Source organism: Nematostella vectensis, chromosome 14, assembly GCF_932526225.1.
Source record: "Nematostella vectensis chromosome 14, jaNemVect1.1, whole genome shotgun sequence".
NCBI classification, from domain to species: Eukaryota; Metazoa; Cnidaria; class Anthozoa; order Actiniaria; family Edwardsiidae; genus Nematostella; species Nematostella vectensis.
Window position 1 is genome coordinate 3,126,351 of NC_064047.1, and position 15,914 is coordinate 3,142,264.

Sequence of the window (15,914 nt, forward strand, 5' to 3'; positions counted from 1 at the left end):
AATCCTACCCGCAATGGTTCTTTTTTCTTCAAACACATTTTTAATACTTTATTGATCCAGTTGCAATTTCGATGCAGTTTTACCATTTAAAAAAGTAGGGACGAACATCCAAGGTTGCCGTGGCCGAGCGGTTAAGGCGTTGGACTAGAAATCCAATGGGATCTTCCCGCGCAGGTTCGAGTCCTTCCGGCAACGATATATTTTTGTTTGAAAAATGCCTGATCAAAATAACAGAGGTTAAAATGCTATTCGAAAAATCCAAGGTTGCGGTGGCCGAGTGGTTAAGGCGTTGGACTAGAAATCTAATGGGATCTTCCCGCGCAGGTTCGAATCCTGCCCGCAACGCTTCATTTTGTTTCAACAATCCCTGATCAAAATAGCAAAGCAAAAAAGAAGCTATTTTAAACACCCAAGGTTGCGGTGGCCGAGGGGTTAAGGCGTTGGACTCGAAATCCAATGGGATCTTCCAGCGCAGGTTCGAATCCTGCCCGCAACGCTTCTTTTTGTTTCAACAATCCTTGATGAAAATAGCAAAGCGGAAAAGAAGCTATTTTAAACACCCAAGGTTGCGGTGGCCGAGTGGTTAAGGCGTTGGACTCGAAATCCAATGGGATCTTCCCGCGCAGGTTCGAATCCTGCCCGCAACGATACATTTTTGTTTGAAAAATCCCTGATCAAAATAACAAAGAGGTAAAACAGCTATTTGAAAAATCCATGGTTGCGAAGGCCGAGTGGTTAAGCCGTTCGACTGGAAATCAAATTGGATCTTAACGCGCAGGCTCGAATCCTGCCCGCAACGGTTCTTTTTTCTTCAAACACATTTTTAATACTTTATTGATCCAGTTGGAATTTCAATGCAGTTTTACCATTTAAAAAAAGTAGGGACGAACATCAAAGGTTCCGGTGGCTGAGTGGTTAAGGCGTTGGACTCGAAATCCAATTGGATCTTCCCGCGAAGGTTCGAATCCTGCCCGCAACGCTTCTTTTTGTTTCAACAATCCTTGATGAAAATAGCAAAGCGGAAAAGAAGCTATTTTAAACACCCAAGGTTGCGGTGGCCGAGTGGTTAAGGCGTTGGACTCGAAATCCAATGGGATCTTCCCGCGCAGGTTCGAATCCTGCCCGCAACGATACATTTTTGTTTGAAAAATCCCTGATCAAAATAACAAAGAGGTAAAACAGCTATTTGAAAAATCCATGGTTGCGAAGGCCGAGTGGTTAAGCCGTTCGACTGGAAATCAAATGGGATCTTCCCGCGCAGGCTCGAATCCTGCCCGCAACGATACATTTTTGTTTGAAAAATCCCTAATCAAAATAAAAAAAAAAGGTAAAAAAGCTGTTTGAAAAATCCAAGGTTACGAAGGCCGAGTGGGTAAGCCGTTCGACTGAAAATCCAATGGGATCTTCCCGCGCAGGCTCGAATCCTACCCGCAACGGTTCTTTTTTCTTCAAACACATTTTTAATACTTTATTGATCCAGTTGCAATTTCGATACAGTTTTACCATTTAAAAAAAGTAAGGACGAACATCCAAGGTTGCCGTGGCCGAGCGGTTAAGGCGTTGGACTAGAAATCCAATGGGATCTTCCCGCGCAGGTTCGAGCCCTTTCGGCAACGATATATTTTTGTTTGAAAAATCCCTGATCAAAATAACAGAGGTTAAAATGCTATTTAAAACACCCAAGGTTGCGGTGGCCGAGGGGTTAAGGCGTTGGACTCGAAATCCAATGGGATCTTTCCGCGCAGGTTCGAATCCTGCCCGCAACGATACATTTTTGTTTGAAAAATCCCTGATCTAAATAACAAAGAGGTAAAACAGCTATTTGAAAAATCCATGGTTGCGAAGGTTGAGTGGTTAAGCCGTTCGACTGGAAATCAAATGGGATCTTAACGCGCAGGCTCGAATCCTGCCCGCAACGGTTCTTTTTTCTTCAAACACATTTTTAATACTTTATTGATCCAGTTGCAATTTCAACGCAGTTTTAGCATTTAAAAAAAGTAGGGACGAACATCCAATGTTGCGGTGGCCGAGCGGATAAGGAGTTGGACTAGAAATCCAATGGGATCTTCCCGCGCAGGTTCGAATCCTGCCCGCAACGATACATTTTTCGACATTTTGTTTGAAGAATCCCTTATCAAAATAGCAAAGCGGAAATGAAGCTTAATCAAAAATCAAAGGTTGCGATGGCCGAGTGGTTAAGGCGGTCGATTAGAAATCCAATGGGATCTTCCCGCGCAGGTTCGAATCCTGCCCGCAACGCTTCATTTTGTTTAAACAATCCTTGATCAAAATAGTAGATCGGAAAAGAAGCTATTTTTAACACCCAAGGTTGCGGTGGCCGAGTGGTTAAGGCGTTGGACTCGAAATACAATTGGATCTTCCCGCGCAGGTTCAAATCCTGCCCGCAACGCTTCATTTTGTTTCAACAATCCTTGATCAAAATAGCAAAGCGGAAAAGAAGCTATTTTAAACACCCAAGGTTGCGGTGGCCGAGTGGTTAAGGCGTTGGACTCGAAATCCAATGGGATCTTCCCGCGCAGGCTCGAATCCTGCCCGCAAAGATAGATTTTTGTTTGAAAAATCCCTGATCAAAATAACAAAGAGGTAAAACAGCTATTTGAAAAATCCATGGTTGCGAAGGCCGAGTGGTTAAGCCGTTCGACTGGAAATCAAATGGGATCTTCCCGCGCAGGCTCGAATCCTGCCCGCAACGATACATTTTTGTTTGAAAAATCCCTAATCAAAATAACAAAGAGGTAAAAGAGCTATTTGAAAAATCCAAGGTTACGAAGGCCGAGTGGTTAAGCCGTTCGACTGACAATCCAACGGGATCTTCGCGCGCAGGCTCGAATCCTACCCGCAACGGTTCTTTTTTCTTCAAACACATTTTTAATACTTTATTGATCCAGTTGCAATTTCGATGCAGTTTTACAATTTAAAAAAAGTAGGGACGAACATCCAAGGTTGCCGTGGCCGAGCGGTAAAGGCGTTGGACTCGAAATCCAATTGGATCTTCCCGCGAAGGTTCGAATCCTGCCCGCAACGCTTCATTTTGTTTCAACAATCCCTGATCAAAATAGCAAAGCAAAAAAGAAGCTATTTTAAACACCCAAGGTTGCGGTGGCCGAGGGGTTAAGGCGTTGGACTCGAAATTCAATGGGATCTTCCCGCGCAGGTTCGAATCCTGCCCGCAACGCTTCATTTTGTTTCAACAATCCTTGATCAAAATAGCAAAGCGGAAAAGAAGCTATTTTAAACCCCCAAGGTTGCGGTGGCGGAGTGGTTAAGGCGTTGGACTCGAAATCCAATGGGATCTTCCCGCGCAGGTTCGAATCCTGCTAGCAACGATACATTTTTGTTTGAAAAATCCCTGATCAAAATAACAAAGAGGTAAAACAGCTATTTGAAAAATCCATGGTTGCGAAGGCCGAGTGGTTAAGCCGTTCGACTGGAAATCAAATGGGATCTTCCCGCGCAGGCTCGAATCCTGCCCGCAACGATACATTTTTGTTTGAAAAATCCCTAATCAAAATAACAAAGAGGTAAAAGAGCTATTTGAAAAATCCAAGGTTACGAAGGCCGAGTGGTTAAGCCGTTCGACTGAAAATCCAACGGGATCTTCCCGCGCAGGTTCGAATCCTGCCCGCAATGCTTTATTTTGTTTCAACAATCCTTGATCAAAATAGCAAAGCAAAAAAGAAGCTATTTTAAACACCCAAGGTTGCGGTGGCCGAGGGGTTAAGGCGTTCGACTGGAAATCAAATGGGATCTTCCCGCGCAGGCTCGAATCCTGCCCGCAACTATACATTTTTGTTTGAAAAATCCCTAATCAAAATAACAAAGAGGTAAAAGAGCTATTTGAAAAATCCAAGGTTACGAAGGCCGAGTGGTTAAGCCGTTCGACTAAAAATCCAACGGGATCTTCGCGCGCAGGCTCGAATCCTACCCGCAATGGTTCTTTTTTCTTAAAACACATTTTTAATACTTTATTGATCCAGTTGCAATTTCGATGCAGTTTTACCATTTAAAAAAGTAGGGACGAACATCCAAGGTTGCCGTGGCCGAGCGGTTAAGGCGTTGCACTAGAAATCCAATGGGATCTTCCCGCGCAGGTTCGAGTCCTTCCGGCAACGATATATTTTTGTTTGAAAAATGCCTGATCAAAATAACAGAGGTTAAAATGCTATTCGAAAAATCCAAGGTTGCGGTGGCCGAGTGGTTAAGGCGTTGGACTAGAAATCTAATGGGATCTTCCCGCGCAGGTTCGAATCCTGCCCGCAACGCTTCATTTTGTTTCAACAATCCCTGATCAAAATAGCAAAGCAAAAAAGAAGCTATTTTAAACACCCAAGGTTGCGGTGGCCGAGGGGTTAAGGCGTTGGACTCGAAATCCAATGGGATCTTCCAGCGCAGGTTCGAATCCTGCCCGCAACGCTTCTTTTTGTTTCAACAATCCTTGATGAAAATAGCAAAGCGGAAAAGAAGCTATTTTAAACACCCAAGGTTGCGGTGGCCGAGTGGTTAAGGCGTTGGACTCGAAATCCCATGGGATCTTCCCGCGCAGGTTCGAATCCTGCCCGCAACGATACATTTTTGTTTGAAAAATCCCTGATCAAAATAACAAAGAGGTAAAACAGATATTTGAAAAATCCATGGTTGCGAAGGCCGAGTGGTTAAGCCGTTCGACTGGAAATCAAATTGGATCTTAACGCGCAGGCTCGAATCCTGCCCGCAACGGTTCTTTTTTCTTCAAACACATTTTTAATACTTTATTGATCCAGTTGGAATTTCAACGCAGTTTTAGCATTTAAAAAAAGTAGGGACGAACATCCAATGTTGCGGTGGCCGAGCGGATAAGGAGTTGGACTAGAAATCCAATGGGATCTTCCCGCGCAGGTTCGAATCCTGCCCGCAACGATACATTTTTCGACATTTTGTTTGAAGAATCCCTTATCAAAATAGCAAAGCGGAAATGAAGCTTAATCAAAAATCAAAGGTTGCGATGGCCGAGTGGTTAAGGCGGTCGATTAGAAATCCAATGGGATCTTCCCGCGCAGGTTCGAATCCTGCCCGCAACGCTTCATTTTGTTTAAACAATCCTTGATCAAAATAGTAGATCGGAAAAGAAGCTATTTTTAACACCCAAGGTTGCGGTGGCCGAGTGGTTAAGGCGTTGGACTCGAAATCCAATGGCATCTTCCCGCGCAGGTTCGAATCCTGCCCGCAACGATACATTTTTGTTTGAAAAATCCCTGATCAAAATAACAAAGAGGTAAAACAGCTATTTGAAAAATCCATGGTTGCGAAGGCCGAGTGGTTAAACCGTTCCACTGGAAATCAAATGGGATCTTCCCGCGCAGGCTCGAATCCTGCCCGCAACGATACATTTTTGTTTGAAAAATCCCTAATCAAAATAAAAAAAGAGGTAAAAAAGCTGTTTGAAAAATCCAAGGTTACGAAGGCCGAGTGGGTAAGCCGTTCGACTGAAAATCCAATGGGATCTTCCCGCGCAGGCTCGAATCCTACCCGCAACGGTTCTTTTTTCTTCAAACACATTTTTAATACTTTATTGATCCAGTTGCAATTTCGATACAGTTTTACCATTTAAAAAAAGTAAGGACGAACATCCAAGGTTGCCGTGGCCGAGCGGTTAAGGCGTTGGACTAGAAATCCAATGGGATCTTCCCGCGCAGGTTCGAGCCCTTTTGGCAACGATATATTTTTGTTTGAAAAATCCCTGATCAAAATAACAGAGGTTAAAATGCTATTTAAAACACCCAAGGTTGCGGTGGCCGAGGGGTTAAGGCGTTGGACTCGAAATCCAATGGGATCTTTCCGCGCAGGTTCGAATCCTGCCCGCAACGATACATTTTTGTTTGAAAAATCCCTGATCTAAATAACAAAGAGGTAAAACAGCTATTTGAAAAATCCATGGTTGCGAAGGTTGAGTGGTTAAGCCGTTCGACTGGAAATCAAATGGGATCTTAACGCGCAGGCTCGAATCCTGCCCGCAACGGTTCTTTTTTCTTCAAACACATTTTTAATACTTTATTGATCCAGTTGCAATTTCAACGCAGTTTTAGCATTTAAAAAAAGTAGGGACGAACATCCAATGTTGCGGTGGCCGAGCGGATAAGGAGTTGGACTAGAAATCCAATGGGATCTTCCCGCGCAGGTTCGAATCCTGCCCGCAACGATACATTTTTCGACATTTTGTTTGAAGAATCCCTTATCAAAATAGCAAAGCGGAAATGAAGCTTAATCAAAAATCAAAGGTTGCGATGGCCGAGTGGTTAAGGCGGTCGATTAGAAATCCAATGGGATCTTCCCGCGCAGGTTCGAATCCTGCCCGCAACGCTTCATTTTGTTTAAACAATCCTTGATCAAAATAGTAGATCGGAAAAGAAGCTATTTTTAACACCCAAGGTTGCGGTGGCCGAGTGGTTAAGGCGTTGGACTCGAAATACAATTGGATCTTCCCGCGCAGGTTCAAATCCTGCCCGCAACGCTTCATTTTGTTTCAACAATCCTTGATCAAAATAGCAAAGCGGAAAAGAAGCTATTTTAAACACCCAAGGTTGCGGTGGCCGAGTGGTTAAGGCGTTGGACTCGAAATCCAATGGGATCTTCCCGCGCAGGCTCGAATCCTGCCCGCAAAGATAGATTTTTGTTTGAAAAATCCCTGATCAAAATAACAAAGAGGTAAAACAGCTATTTGAAAAATCCATGGTTGCGAAGGCCGAGTGGTTAAGCCGTTCGACTGGAAATCAAATGGGATCTTCCCGCGCAGGCTCGAATCCTGCCCGCAACGATACATTTTTGTTTGAAAAATCCCTAATCAAAATAACAAAGAGGTAAAAGAGCTATTTGAAAAATCCAAGGTTACGAAGGCCGAGTGGTTAAGCCGTTCGACTGAAAATCCAACGGGATCTTCCCGCGCAGGTTCGAATCCTGCCCGCAATGCTTTATTTTGTTTCAACAATCCTTGATCAAAATAGCAAAGCAAAAAAGAAGCTATTTTAAACACCCAAGGTTGCGGTGGCCGAGGGGTTAAGGCGTTCGACTGGAAATCAAATGGGATCTTCCCGCGCAGGCTCGAATCCTGCCCGCAACTATACATTTTTGTTTGAAAAATCCCTAATCAAAATAACAAAGAGGTAAAAGAGCTATTTGAAAAATCCAAGGTTACGAAGGCCGAGTGGTTAAGCCGTTCGACTAAAAATCCAACGGGATCTTCGCGCGCAGGCTCGAATCCTACCCGCAATGGTTCTTTTTTCTTCAAACACATTTTTAATACTTTATTGATCCAGTTGCAATTTCGATGCAGTTTTACCATTTAAAAAAGTAGGGACGAACATCCAAGGTTGCCGTGGCCGAGCGGTTAAGGCGTTGGACTAGAAATCCAATGGGATCTTCCCGCGCAGGTTCGAGTCCTTCCGGCAACGATATATTTTTGTTTGAAAAATGCCTGATCAAAATAACAGAGGTTAAAATGCTATTCGAAAAATCCAAGGTTGCGGTGGCCGAGTGGTTAAGGCGTTGGACTAGAAATCTAATGGGATCTTCCCGCGCAGGTTCGAATCCTGCCCGCAACGCTTCATTTTGTTTCAACAATCCCTGATCAAAATAGCAAAGCAAAAAAGAAGCTATTTTAAACACCCAAGGTTGCGGTGGCCGAGGGGTTAAGGCGTTGGACTCGAAATCCAATGGGATCTTCCAGCGCAGGTTCGAATCCTGCCCGCAACGCTTCTTTTTGTTTCAACAATCCTTGATGAAAATAGCAAAGCGGAAAAGAAGCTATTTTAAACACCCAAGGTTGCGGTGGCCGAGGGGTTAAGGCGTTGGACTCGAAATCCAATGGGATCTTCCAGCGCAGGTTCGAATCCTGCCCGCAACGCTTCTTTTTGTTTCAACAATCCTTGATGAAAATAGCAAAGCGGAAAAGAAGCTATTTTAAACACCCAAGGTTGCGGTGGCCGAGTGGTTAAGGCGTTGGACTCGAAATCCCATGGGATCTTCCCGCGCAGGTTCGAATCCTGCCCGCAACGATACATTTTTGTTTGAAAAATCCCTGATCAAAATAACAAAGAGGTAAAACAGATATTTGAAAAATCAATGGTTGCGAAGGCCGAGTGGTTAAGCCGTTCGACTGGAAATCAAATTGGATCTTAACGCGCAGGCTCGAATCCTGCCCGCAACGGTTCTTTTTTCTTCAAACACATTTTTAATACTTTATTGATCCAGTTGCAATTTCAACGCAGTTTTAGCATTTAAAAAAAGTAGGGACGAACATCCAATGTTGCGGTGGCCGAGCGGATAAGGAGTTGGACTAGAAATCCAATGGGATCTTCCCGCGCAGGTTCGAATCCTGCCCGCAACGATACATTTTTCGACATTTTGTTTGAAGAATCCCTTATCAAAATAGCAAAGCGGAAATGAAGCTTAATCAAAAATCAAAGGTTGCGATGGCCGAGTGGTTAAGGCGGTCGATTAGAAATCCAATGGGATCTTCCCGCGCAGGTTCGAATCCTGCCCGCAACGCTTCATTTTGTTTAAACAATCCTTGATCAAAATAGTAGATCGGAAAAGAAGCTATTTTTAACACCCAAGGTTGCGGTGGCCGAGTGGTTAAGGCGTTGGACTCGAAATCCAATGGGATCTTCCCGCGCAGGTTCGAATCCTGCCCGCAACGATACATTTTTGTTTGAAAAATCCCTGATCAAAATAACAAAGAGGTAAAACAGCTATTTGAAAAATCCATGGTTGCGAAGGCCGAGTGGTTAAACCGTTCCACTGGAAATCAAATGGGATCTTCCCGCGCAGGCTCGAATCCTGCCCGCAACGATACATTTTTGTTTGAAAAATCCCTAATCAAAATAAAAAAAGAGGTAAAAAAGCTGTTTGAAAAATCCAAGGTTACGAAGGCCGAGTGGGTAAGCCGTTCGACTGAAAATCCAATGGGATCTTCCCGCGCAGGCTCGAATCCTACCCGCAACGGTTCTTTTTTCTTCAAACACATTTTTAATACTTTATTGATCCAGTTGCAATTTCGATACAGTTTTACCATTTAAAAAAAGTAAGGACGAACATCCAAGGTTGCCGTGGCCGAGCGGTTAAGGCGTTGGACTAGAAATCCAATGGGATCTTCCCGCGCAGGTTCGAGCCCTTTCGGCAACGATATATTTTTGTTTGAAAAATCCCTGATCAAAATAACAGAGGTTAAAATGCTATTTAAAACACCCAAGGTTGCGGTGGCCGAGGGGTTAAGGCGTTGGACTCGAAATCCAATGGGATCTTTCCGCGCAGGTTCGAATCCTGCCCGCAACGATACATTTTTGTTTGAAAAATCCCTGATCTAAATAACAAAGAGGTAAAACAGCTATTTGAAAAATCCATGGTTGCGAAGGTTGAGTGGTTAAGCCGTTCGACTGGAAATCAAATGGGATCTTAACGCGCAGGCTCGAATCCTGCCCGCAACGGTTTTTTTTTCTTCAAACACATTTTTAATACTTTATTGATCCAGTTGCAATTTCAACGCAGTTTTAGCATTTAAAAAAAGTAGGGACGAACATCCAATGTTGCGGTGGCCGAGCGGATAAGGAGTTAATCTAGAAATCCAATGGGATCTTCCCGCGCAGGTTCGAATCCTGCCCGCAACGATACATTTTTCGACATTTTGTTTGAAGAATCCCTTATCAAAATAGCAAAGCGGAAATGAAGCTTAATCAAAAATCAAAGGTTGCGATGGCCGAGTGGTTAAGGCGGTCGATTAGAAATCCAATGGGATCTTCCCGCGCAGGTTCGAATCCTGCCCGCAACGCTTCATTTTGTTTAAACAATCCTTGATCAAAATAGTAGATCGGAAAAGAAGCTATTTTTAACACCCAAGGTTGCGGTGGCCGAGTGGTTAAGGCGTTGGACTCGAAATACAATTGGATCTTCCCGCGCAGGTTCAAATCCTGCCCGCAACGCTTCATTTTGTTTCAACAATCCTTGATCAAAATAGCAAAGCGGAAAAGAAGCTATTTTAAACACCCAAGGTTGCGGTGGCCGAGTGGTTAAGGCGTTGGACTCGAAATCCAATGGGATCTTCCCGCGCAGGTTCGAATCCTGCCCGCAAAGATAGATTTTTGTTTGAAAAATCCCTGATCAAAATAACAAAGAGGTAAAACAGCTATTTGAAAAATCCATGGTTGCGAAGGCCGAGTGGTTAAGCCGTTCGACTGGAAATCAAATGGGATCTTCCCGCGCAGGCTCGAATCCTGCCCGCAACGATACATTTTTGTTTGAAAAATCCCTAATCAAAATAACAAAGAGGTAAAAGAGCTATTTGAAAAATCCAAGGTTACGAAGGCCGAGTGGTTAAGCCGTTCGACTGAAAATCCAACGGGATCTTCGCGCGCAGGCTCGAATCCTACCCGCAACGGTTCTTTTTTCTTTAAACACATTTTTAATACTTTATTGATCCAGTTGCAATTTCGATGCAGTTTTACAATTTAAAAAAAGTAGGGACGAACATCCAAGGTTGCCGTGGCCGAGCGGTTAAGGCGTTGGACTAGAAATCCAATGGGATCTTCCCGCGCAGGTTCGAGTCCTTCCGGCAACGATATATTTTTGTTTGAAAAATCCCTGATCAAAATAACAAAAAGGTTAAAATGCTATTCGAAAAATCCAAGGTTGCGGTGGCCGAGTGGTTAAGGCGTTGGACTAGAAATCCAATGGGATCTTCCCGCGCAGGTTCGAATCCTGCCCGCAACGCTTCATTTTGTTTCAACAATCCCTGATCAAAATAGCAAAGCAAAAAAGAAGCTATTTTAAACACCCAAGGTTGCGGTGGCCGAGGGGTTAAGGCGTTGGACTCGAAATCCAATGGGATCTTCCCGCGCAGGTTCGAATCCTGCCCGCAACGATACATTTTTGTTTGAAAAATCCCTGATCAAAATAACAAAGAGGTAAAACAGCTATTTGAAAAATCCATAGTTGCGAAGGCTGAGTGGTTAAGCCGTTCGACTGGAAATCAAATGGGATCTTAACGCGCAGGCTGGAATCCTGCCCGCAACGATACATTTTTGTTTGAAAAATTCCTGATCAAAATAACAAAGAGGTAAAAAAGCTATTTGAAAAATCCAAGGTTGCGAAGGCCGAGTGGTTAAGCCGTTCGACTGGAAATCAAATGGGATCTTCCCGCGCAGGCTCGAATCCTGCCCGCAACGGTTCTTTTTTCTTCAAATACATTTTTAATACTTTATTGATCCAGTTGCAAATTCGATGCAGTTTTACCATTTAAAAAAAGTAGGGACGAACATCCAAGGTTGCGGTGGCCAAGCGGTTAAGGCGTTGGACTAGAAATCCAATGGGATCTTCCCGTGATGGTTCGAATCCTGCAGCAACGATACATTTTTCGACATTTTGTTTGAAGAATCCCTGATCAAAATAACAAAGAGGTTGAAATGCTATTCGCAAAATCCAAGGTTGCGGTGGCCGAGTGGTTAAGGCGTTGGACTAGAAATCCAATGGGATCTTCCCGCACAGGTTCGAATCCTGCCCGCAACGATACATTTTTCGACATTTTGTTTGAAGAATTCCATATCAAAATAAAAAGCGGAAATAAAGCTTAATAAAAAGTCAAAGGTTGCGATGGCCGAGTGGTTAACGCGGTCGACTAGAAATCCAATGGGATTTTGCCTCGCAGGTTCCAATCCTGCCCGCAACGCTGCATTTTGTTTCAACAATCCTTGATCAAAATAGCAGATCGGAAAAGAAGCTATTCTTAACACCCAAGGTTGAGGTGGCCGAGTGGTTAAGGCGTTGGACTTAAAATCCAATGGGATCTTCCCGCGCAGGTTCGAATCCTGCTCGCAACGATACATTTTTCGACATTTTGTTTGAAGAATCCCTGATCAAAATAAAAAAGAAGAAAAGAAGCTATTTCAAAAATCCAAGGTTGCGGTGGCCGAGTGGTTAAGGCGTTGGACTTGAAATCCAATGGGATCTTCCCGCGCAGGTTCGAACCCTGCCCGCAACGGTTCTTTTTTCTTCAAACATATTTGTAATACTTAAATGATCCAGTTTCAATTTCGATGCAGTTTTACTATTAAAAAATAGGGACGAACATCCATGGTTGCGGTGGCCGAGCGGTTAAGACGTTGGACTGCTAATCAAATGGGATCTTCCCGCGCAGGCTCGAATCCTGCCCGCAACGATACATTTTTGTTTGAAAAATCCCTAATCAAAATAACAAAGAGGTAAAAGAGCTATTTGAAAAATCCAAGGTTACGAAGGCCGAGTGGTTAAGCCGTTCGACTGAAAATACAACGGGATCTTCGCGCGCAGGCTCGAATCCTACCCGCAACGGTTCTTTTTTCTTCAAACACATTTTTAATACTTTATTGATCCAGTTGCAATTTCGATGCAGTTTTACCATTTAAAAAAAGTAGGGACTAACATCCAAGGTTGCCGTGGCCGAGCGGTTAAGGCGTTGGACTAGAAATCCAATGGGATCTTCCCGCGCAGGTTCGAGTCCTTCCGGCAACGATATATTTTTGTTTGAAAAATCCCTGATCAAAATAACAAAGAGGTTAAAATGCTATTCGAAAAATCTAAGGTTGCGGTGGCCGAGTGGTTAAGGCGTTGGACTAGAAATCCAATGGGATCTTCCTGCGCAGGTTCGAATCCTGCCCGCAACGCTTCATTTTGTTTCAACAATCCCTGATCAAAATAGCAAAGCAAAAAAGAAGCTATTTTAAACACCCAAGGTTGCGGTGGCCGAGGGGTTAAGGCGTTGGACCCGAAATTCAATGAGATCTTTCCGCGCAGGTTCGAATCCTGCCCGCAACGATACATTTTTGTTTGAAAAATACCTGATCAAAATAAAAAAGAGGTAAAACAGCTATTTGAAAAATCCATGGTTGCGAAGGCTGAGTGGTTAAGCCGTTCGACTGGAAATCAAATGGGATCTTAACGCGCAGGTTCGAATCCTGCCCGCAACGATAGATTTTTCGACATTTTGTTTGAAGAATCCCTTATCAAAATAGCAAAGCGGAAATGAAGCTTAATCAAAAATCAAAGGTTGCGATGGCCGAGTGGTTAAGGCGGTCGATTAGAAATCCAATGGGATCTTGCCTCGCAGGTTCGAATCCTGCCCGCAACGCTTCATTTTGTTTCAACAATCCTTGATCAAAATAGCAGATCGGAAAAGAAGCTATTTTTAACACCCAAGGTTGCGGTGGCCGAGTGGTTAAGGCGTTGGACTCGAAGTACAATTGGATCTTCCCGCGCAGGTTCGAATCCTGCCCGCAACGCTTCATTTTGTTTCAACAATCCTTGATCAAAATAGCAAAGCGGAAAAGAAGCTATTTTAAACACCCAAGGTTGCGGTGGCCGAGGGGTTAAGGCGTTGGACTCGAAATCCAATGGGATCTTCCCGCGCAGGTTCGAGTCCTTCCGGCAACAATATATTTTTTTTTGAAAAATCCCTGATCAAAATAACAAAGAGGTTAAAATGCTATTCGAAAAATCCAAGGTTGCGGTGGCCGAGTGGTTAAGGCGTTGGACTAGAAATCCAATGGGATCTTCCCGCGCAGGTTCGAATCCTGCCCGCAACGCTTCATTTTGTTTAAACAATCCTTGATCAAAATAGCAAATCGGAAAAGAAGCTATTTGTAACACCCAAGGTTGCGGTGGCCGAGTGGTTAAGGCGTTGGACTCGAAATCCAATTGGATCTTCCCGCGCAGGTTCGAATCGTGCCCGCAACGCTTCATTTTGTTTCAACAATCCTTGATCAAAATAGCAAAGCGGAAAAGAAGCTATTTTAAACACCCAAGGTTGCGGTGGCGGAGTGGTTAAGGCGTTGGACTCGAAATCCAATGGGATCTTCCCGCGCAGGTTCGAATCCTGCCCGCAACGATACATTTTTGTTTGAAAAATCCCTGATCAAAATAACAAAGAGGTAAAACAGCTATTTGAAAAATCCATGGTTGCGAAGGCCGAGTGGTTAAGCCGTTCGACTGGAAATCAAATGGGATCTTCCCGCGCAGGCTCGAATCCTGCCCGCAACGATACATTTTTGTTTGAAAAATCCCTAATCAAAATAACAAAGAGGTAAAAGAGCTATTTGAAAAATCCAAGGTTACGAAGGCCGAGTGGTTAAGCCGTTCGACTGAAAATCCAACGGGATCTTCGCGCGCAGGCTCGAATCCTACCCGCAAAGGTTCTTTTTTCTTCAAACACATTTTTAATACTTTATTGATCCAGTTGCAATTTCGATGCAGTTTTACCATTTAAAAAAAGTAGGGACGAACATCCAAGGTTGCGGTGGCCGAGTGGTTAAGGCGTTGGACTTGAAAGCCAATTGGATCTTCCCGCGCAGGTTCGAGTCCTACCGGCAACGATATATTTTTGTTTGAAAAATCCCTGATCAAAATAGCAAAGCAAAAAAGAAGCTATTTTAAGCTATTTTAAACACCCAAGGTTGCGGTGGCCGAGGGGTTAAGGCGTTGGACTCGAAATCCAATGGGATCTTCCCGCGCAGGTTCGAATCCTGTCCGCAACGATACATTTTTGTTTGAAAAATCCCTGATCAAAATAACAAAGAGGTAAAACAGCTATTTGAAAAACCCATGGTTGCGAAGGCCGAGTGGTTAAGCCGTTCGACTGGAAATCAAATTGGATCTTAACGCGCAGGCTCGAATCCTGCCCGCAACGGTTCATTTTTCTTCAAACACATTTTTAATACTTTATTGATCCAGTTGCAATTTCAATGCAGTTTTACCATTTAAAAAAAGTAGGGACGAACATCCAAGGTTGCGGTGGCCGAGTGGTTAAGGCGTTGGACTCGAAAGCCAATTGGATCTTCCCGCGCAGGTTCGAATCCTGCCCGCAACGCTTCATTTTGTTTCAACAATCCTTGATCAAAATAGCAAAGCGGAAAAGAAGCTATTTTAAACACCCAAGGTTGCGGTGGCCGAGTGGTTAAGGCGTTGGACTCGAAATCCAATGGGATCTTCCCGCGCAGGTTCGAATCCTGCCCGCAACGATACATTTTTGTTTAAAAAATCCCTGATCAAAATAACAAAGAGGTAAAACAGCTATTTGAAAAATCCATGGTTGAGAAGGCCGAGTGGTTAAGCCGTTCGACTGGAAATCAAATGGGATCTTCCCGCGCAGGCTCGAATCCTGCCCGCAACTATACATTTTTGTTTGAAAAATCCCTAATCAAAATAACAAAGAGGTAAAAGAGCTATTTGAAAAATCCAAGGTTACAAAGGCCGAGTGGTTAAGCCGTTCGACTGAAAATCCAACGAGATCTTCGCAGGCAGGCTCGAATCCTACCCGCAACGGTTTTTTTTTCTTCAAACACATTTTTAATACTTTATTGATCCAGTTGCAATTTCGATGCAGTTTTACCATTTAAAAAAAGTAGGGACGAACATCCAAGGTTGCCGTGGCCGAGCGGTTAAGGCGTTGGACTAGAAATCCAATGGGATCTTCCCGCGCAGGTTCGAATCCTGCCCGCAATTTTTCATTTTGTTTCAACAATCCTTGATCAAAATAGCAAAGCAAATAAGAAGCTATTTTAAACACCCAAGCTTGCGGTGGCCGAGGGGTTAAGGCGTTGGAACCGAAATCCAATGGGATCTTTCCGCGCAGGTTCGAATCCTGCCCGCAACGATACATTTTTGTTTGAAAAATACCTGATCGAAATAACAAAGAGGTAAAACAGCTATTTGAAAAAGCCATGGTTGCGAAGGCTGAGTGGTTAAGCCGTTCGACTGGAAATCAAATGGGATCTTAACGCGCAGGCTCGAATCCTGCCCGCAACGGTTCTTTTTTCTTCAAACACATTTTTAATACTTTATTGATCCAGTTGCAATTTCAACGCAGTTTTAGCATTTAAAAAAAGTAGGGACGAACA

General features: G+C 43.8%; 50 non-coding genes across 50 annotated transcripts; all 50 read left to right on the forward strand.

Annotated features, from left to right (window-relative positions):
- The first annotated feature begins 113 nt into the window (after window positions 1–113).
- On the forward strand, window positions 114–195 carry Trnas-aga. The gene has a single exon. It is a non-coding gene; the product is annotated as a tRNA-Ser (tRNA).
- A 68-nt stretch (window positions 196–263) lies between these two features.
- On the forward strand, window positions 264–345 carry Trnas-cga. Its single transcript has one exon. It is a non-coding gene; the product is annotated as a tRNA-Ser (tRNA).
- A 69-nt stretch (window positions 346–414) lies between these two features.
- Window positions 415–496, forward strand: Trnas-aga. Its single transcript has one exon. It is a non-coding gene; the product is annotated as a tRNA-Ser (tRNA).
- Window positions 497–565: 69 nt separating this feature from the next.
- Trnas-cga lies at window positions 566–647 on the forward strand. The gene has a single exon. It is a non-coding gene; the product is annotated as a tRNA-Ser (tRNA).
- A 250-nt stretch (window positions 648–897) lies between these two features.
- On the forward strand, window positions 898–979 carry Trnaf-gaa. Its single transcript has one exon. It is a non-coding gene; the product is annotated as a tRNA-Ser (tRNA).
- A 69-nt stretch (window positions 980–1,048) lies between these two features.
- Window positions 1,049–1,130, forward strand: Trnas-cga. The gene has a single exon. It is a non-coding gene; the product is annotated as a tRNA-Ser (tRNA).
- Window positions 1,131–1,684: 554 nt separating this feature from the next.
- On the forward strand, window positions 1,685–1,766 carry Trnas-cga. Its single transcript has one exon. It is a non-coding gene; the product is annotated as a tRNA-Ser (tRNA).
- A 562-nt stretch (window positions 1,767–2,328) lies between these two features.
- Trnas-cga lies at window positions 2,329–2,410 on the forward strand. The gene has a single exon. It is a non-coding gene; the product is annotated as a tRNA-Ser (tRNA).
- A 69-nt stretch (window positions 2,411–2,479) lies between these two features.
- Trnas-aga lies at window positions 2,480–2,561 on the forward strand. The gene has a single exon. It is a non-coding gene; the product is annotated as a tRNA-Ser (tRNA).
- A 402-nt stretch (window positions 2,562–2,963) lies between these two features.
- Window positions 2,964–3,045, forward strand: Trnas-cga. The gene has a single exon. It is a non-coding gene; the product is annotated as a tRNA-Ser (tRNA).
- Window positions 3,046–3,114: 69 nt separating this feature from the next.
- Trnas-cga lies at window positions 3,115–3,196 on the forward strand. The gene has a single exon. It is a non-coding gene; the product is annotated as a tRNA-Ser (tRNA).
- A 69-nt stretch (window positions 3,197–3,265) lies between these two features.
- Window positions 3,266–3,347, forward strand: Trnas-cga. Its single transcript has one exon. It is a non-coding gene; the product is annotated as a tRNA-Ser (tRNA).
- Window positions 3,348–3,720: 373 nt separating this feature from the next.
- On the forward strand, window positions 3,721–3,802 carry Trnas-cga. Its single transcript has one exon. It is a non-coding gene; the product is annotated as a tRNA-Ser (tRNA).
- Window positions 3,803–4,201: 399 nt separating this feature from the next.
- Window positions 4,202–4,283, forward strand: Trnas-aga. The gene has a single exon. It is a non-coding gene; the product is annotated as a tRNA-Ser (tRNA).
- A 69-nt stretch (window positions 4,284–4,352) lies between these two features.
- On the forward strand, window positions 4,353–4,434 carry Trnas-cga. The gene has a single exon. It is a non-coding gene; the product is annotated as a tRNA-Ser (tRNA).
- Window positions 4,435–4,503: 69 nt separating this feature from the next.
- On the forward strand, window positions 4,504–4,585 carry Trnas-cga. Its single transcript has one exon. It is a non-coding gene; the product is annotated as a tRNA-Ser (tRNA).
- Window positions 4,586–5,147: 562 nt separating this feature from the next.
- On the forward strand, window positions 5,148–5,229 carry Trnas-cga. The gene has a single exon. It is a non-coding gene; the product is annotated as a tRNA-Ser (tRNA).
- Window positions 5,230–5,782: 553 nt separating this feature from the next.
- Window positions 5,783–5,864, forward strand: Trnas-cga. Its single transcript has one exon. It is a non-coding gene; the product is annotated as a tRNA-Ser (tRNA).
- A 562-nt stretch (window positions 5,865–6,426) lies between these two features.
- Trnas-cga lies at window positions 6,427–6,508 on the forward strand. The gene has a single exon. It is a non-coding gene; the product is annotated as a tRNA-Ser (tRNA).
- Window positions 6,509–6,577: 69 nt separating this feature from the next.
- Trnas-cga lies at window positions 6,578–6,659 on the forward strand. The gene has a single exon. It is a non-coding gene; the product is annotated as a tRNA-Ser (tRNA).
- Window positions 6,660–7,032: 373 nt separating this feature from the next.
- Trnas-gga lies at window positions 7,033–7,114 on the forward strand. Its single transcript has one exon. It is a non-coding gene; the product is annotated as a tRNA-Ser (tRNA).
- A 249-nt stretch (window positions 7,115–7,363) lies between these two features.
- On the forward strand, window positions 7,364–7,445 carry Trnas-aga. The gene has a single exon. It is a non-coding gene; the product is annotated as a tRNA-Ser (tRNA).
- A 68-nt stretch (window positions 7,446–7,513) lies between these two features.
- On the forward strand, window positions 7,514–7,595 carry Trnas-aga. Its single transcript has one exon. It is a non-coding gene; the product is annotated as a tRNA-Ser (tRNA).
- Window positions 7,596–7,664: 69 nt separating this feature from the next.
- On the forward strand, window positions 7,665–7,746 carry Trnas-cga. Its single transcript has one exon. It is a non-coding gene; the product is annotated as a tRNA-Ser (tRNA).
- Window positions 7,747–7,815: 69 nt separating this feature from the next.
- On the forward strand, window positions 7,816–7,897 carry Trnas-cga. Its single transcript has one exon. It is a non-coding gene; the product is annotated as a tRNA-Ser (tRNA).
- A 69-nt stretch (window positions 7,898–7,966) lies between these two features.
- On the forward strand, window positions 7,967–8,048 carry Trnas-cga. The gene has a single exon. It is a non-coding gene; the product is annotated as a tRNA-Ser (tRNA).
- A 562-nt stretch (window positions 8,049–8,610) lies between these two features.
- Trnas-cga lies at window positions 8,611–8,692 on the forward strand. The gene has a single exon. It is a non-coding gene; the product is annotated as a tRNA-Ser (tRNA).
- A 553-nt stretch (window positions 8,693–9,245) lies between these two features.
- Trnas-cga lies at window positions 9,246–9,327 on the forward strand. The gene has a single exon. It is a non-coding gene; the product is annotated as a tRNA-Ser (tRNA).
- A 562-nt stretch (window positions 9,328–9,889) lies between these two features.
- On the forward strand, window positions 9,890–9,971 carry Trnas-cga. Its single transcript has one exon. It is a non-coding gene; the product is annotated as a tRNA-Ser (tRNA).
- A 69-nt stretch (window positions 9,972–10,040) lies between these two features.
- Trnas-cga lies at window positions 10,041–10,122 on the forward strand. The gene has a single exon. It is a non-coding gene; the product is annotated as a tRNA-Ser (tRNA).
- Window positions 10,123–10,524: 402 nt separating this feature from the next.
- Trnas-aga lies at window positions 10,525–10,606 on the forward strand. Its single transcript has one exon. It is a non-coding gene; the product is annotated as a tRNA-Ser (tRNA).
- A 70-nt stretch (window positions 10,607–10,676) lies between these two features.
- Window positions 10,677–10,758, forward strand: Trnas-aga. Its single transcript has one exon. It is a non-coding gene; the product is annotated as a tRNA-Ser (tRNA).
- A 69-nt stretch (window positions 10,759–10,827) lies between these two features.
- On the forward strand, window positions 10,828–10,909 carry Trnas-cga. Its single transcript has one exon. It is a non-coding gene; the product is annotated as a tRNA-Ser (tRNA).
- Window positions 10,910–11,471: 562 nt separating this feature from the next.
- Trnas-aga lies at window positions 11,472–11,553 on the forward strand. Its single transcript has one exon. It is a non-coding gene; the product is annotated as a tRNA-Ser (tRNA).
- Window positions 11,554–11,782: 229 nt separating this feature from the next.
- Trnal-uaa lies at window positions 11,783–11,864 on the forward strand. The gene has a single exon. It is a non-coding gene; the product is annotated as a tRNA-Leu (tRNA).
- Window positions 11,865–11,943: 79 nt separating this feature from the next.
- Window positions 11,944–12,025, forward strand: Trnas-uga. Its single transcript has one exon. It is a non-coding gene; the product is annotated as a tRNA-Ser (tRNA).
- A 95-nt stretch (window positions 12,026–12,120) lies between these two features.
- On the forward strand, window positions 12,121–12,202 carry Trnas-gcu. The gene has a single exon. It is a non-coding gene; the product is annotated as a tRNA-Ser (tRNA).
- A 250-nt stretch (window positions 12,203–12,452) lies between these two features.
- Trnas-aga lies at window positions 12,453–12,534 on the forward strand. Its single transcript has one exon. It is a non-coding gene; the product is annotated as a tRNA-Ser (tRNA).
- A 70-nt stretch (window positions 12,535–12,604) lies between these two features.
- On the forward strand, window positions 12,605–12,686 carry Trnas-aga. The gene has a single exon. It is a non-coding gene; the product is annotated as a tRNA-Ser (tRNA).
- Window positions 12,687–12,755: 69 nt separating this feature from the next.
- Trnas-cga lies at window positions 12,756–12,837 on the forward strand. Its single transcript has one exon. It is a non-coding gene; the product is annotated as a tRNA-Ser (tRNA).
- A 382-nt stretch (window positions 12,838–13,219) lies between these two features.
- Trnas-cga lies at window positions 13,220–13,301 on the forward strand. The gene has a single exon. It is a non-coding gene; the product is annotated as a tRNA-Ser (tRNA).
- Window positions 13,302–13,370: 69 nt separating this feature from the next.
- Window positions 13,371–13,452, forward strand: Trnas-cga. Its single transcript has one exon. It is a non-coding gene; the product is annotated as a tRNA-Ser (tRNA).
- A 70-nt stretch (window positions 13,453–13,522) lies between these two features.
- Trnas-aga lies at window positions 13,523–13,604 on the forward strand. The gene has a single exon. It is a non-coding gene; the product is annotated as a tRNA-Ser (tRNA).
- A 69-nt stretch (window positions 13,605–13,673) lies between these two features.
- Trnas-cga lies at window positions 13,674–13,755 on the forward strand. The gene has a single exon. It is a non-coding gene; the product is annotated as a tRNA-Ser (tRNA).
- Window positions 13,756–13,824: 69 nt separating this feature from the next.
- On the forward strand, window positions 13,825–13,906 carry Trnas-cga. Its single transcript has one exon. It is a non-coding gene; the product is annotated as a tRNA-Ser (tRNA).
- A 402-nt stretch (window positions 13,907–14,308) lies between these two features.
- Window positions 14,309–14,390, forward strand: Trnas-uga. The gene has a single exon. It is a non-coding gene; the product is annotated as a tRNA-Ser (tRNA).
- An 80-nt stretch (window positions 14,391–14,470) lies between these two features.
- Window positions 14,471–14,552, forward strand: Trnas-cga. Its single transcript has one exon. It is a non-coding gene; the product is annotated as a tRNA-Ser (tRNA).
- A 250-nt stretch (window positions 14,553–14,802) lies between these two features.
- On the forward strand, window positions 14,803–14,884 carry Trnas-cga. Its single transcript has one exon. It is a non-coding gene; the product is annotated as a tRNA-Ser (tRNA).
- A 69-nt stretch (window positions 14,885–14,953) lies between these two features.
- On the forward strand, window positions 14,954–15,035 carry Trnas-cga. The gene has a single exon. It is a non-coding gene; the product is annotated as a tRNA-Ser (tRNA).
- A 552-nt stretch (window positions 15,036–15,587) lies between these two features.
- Window positions 15,588–15,670, forward strand: Trnas-cga. The gene has a single exon. It is a non-coding gene; the product is annotated as a tRNA-Ser (tRNA).
- The last annotated feature ends 244 nt before the right edge of the window (window positions 15,671–15,914 follow it).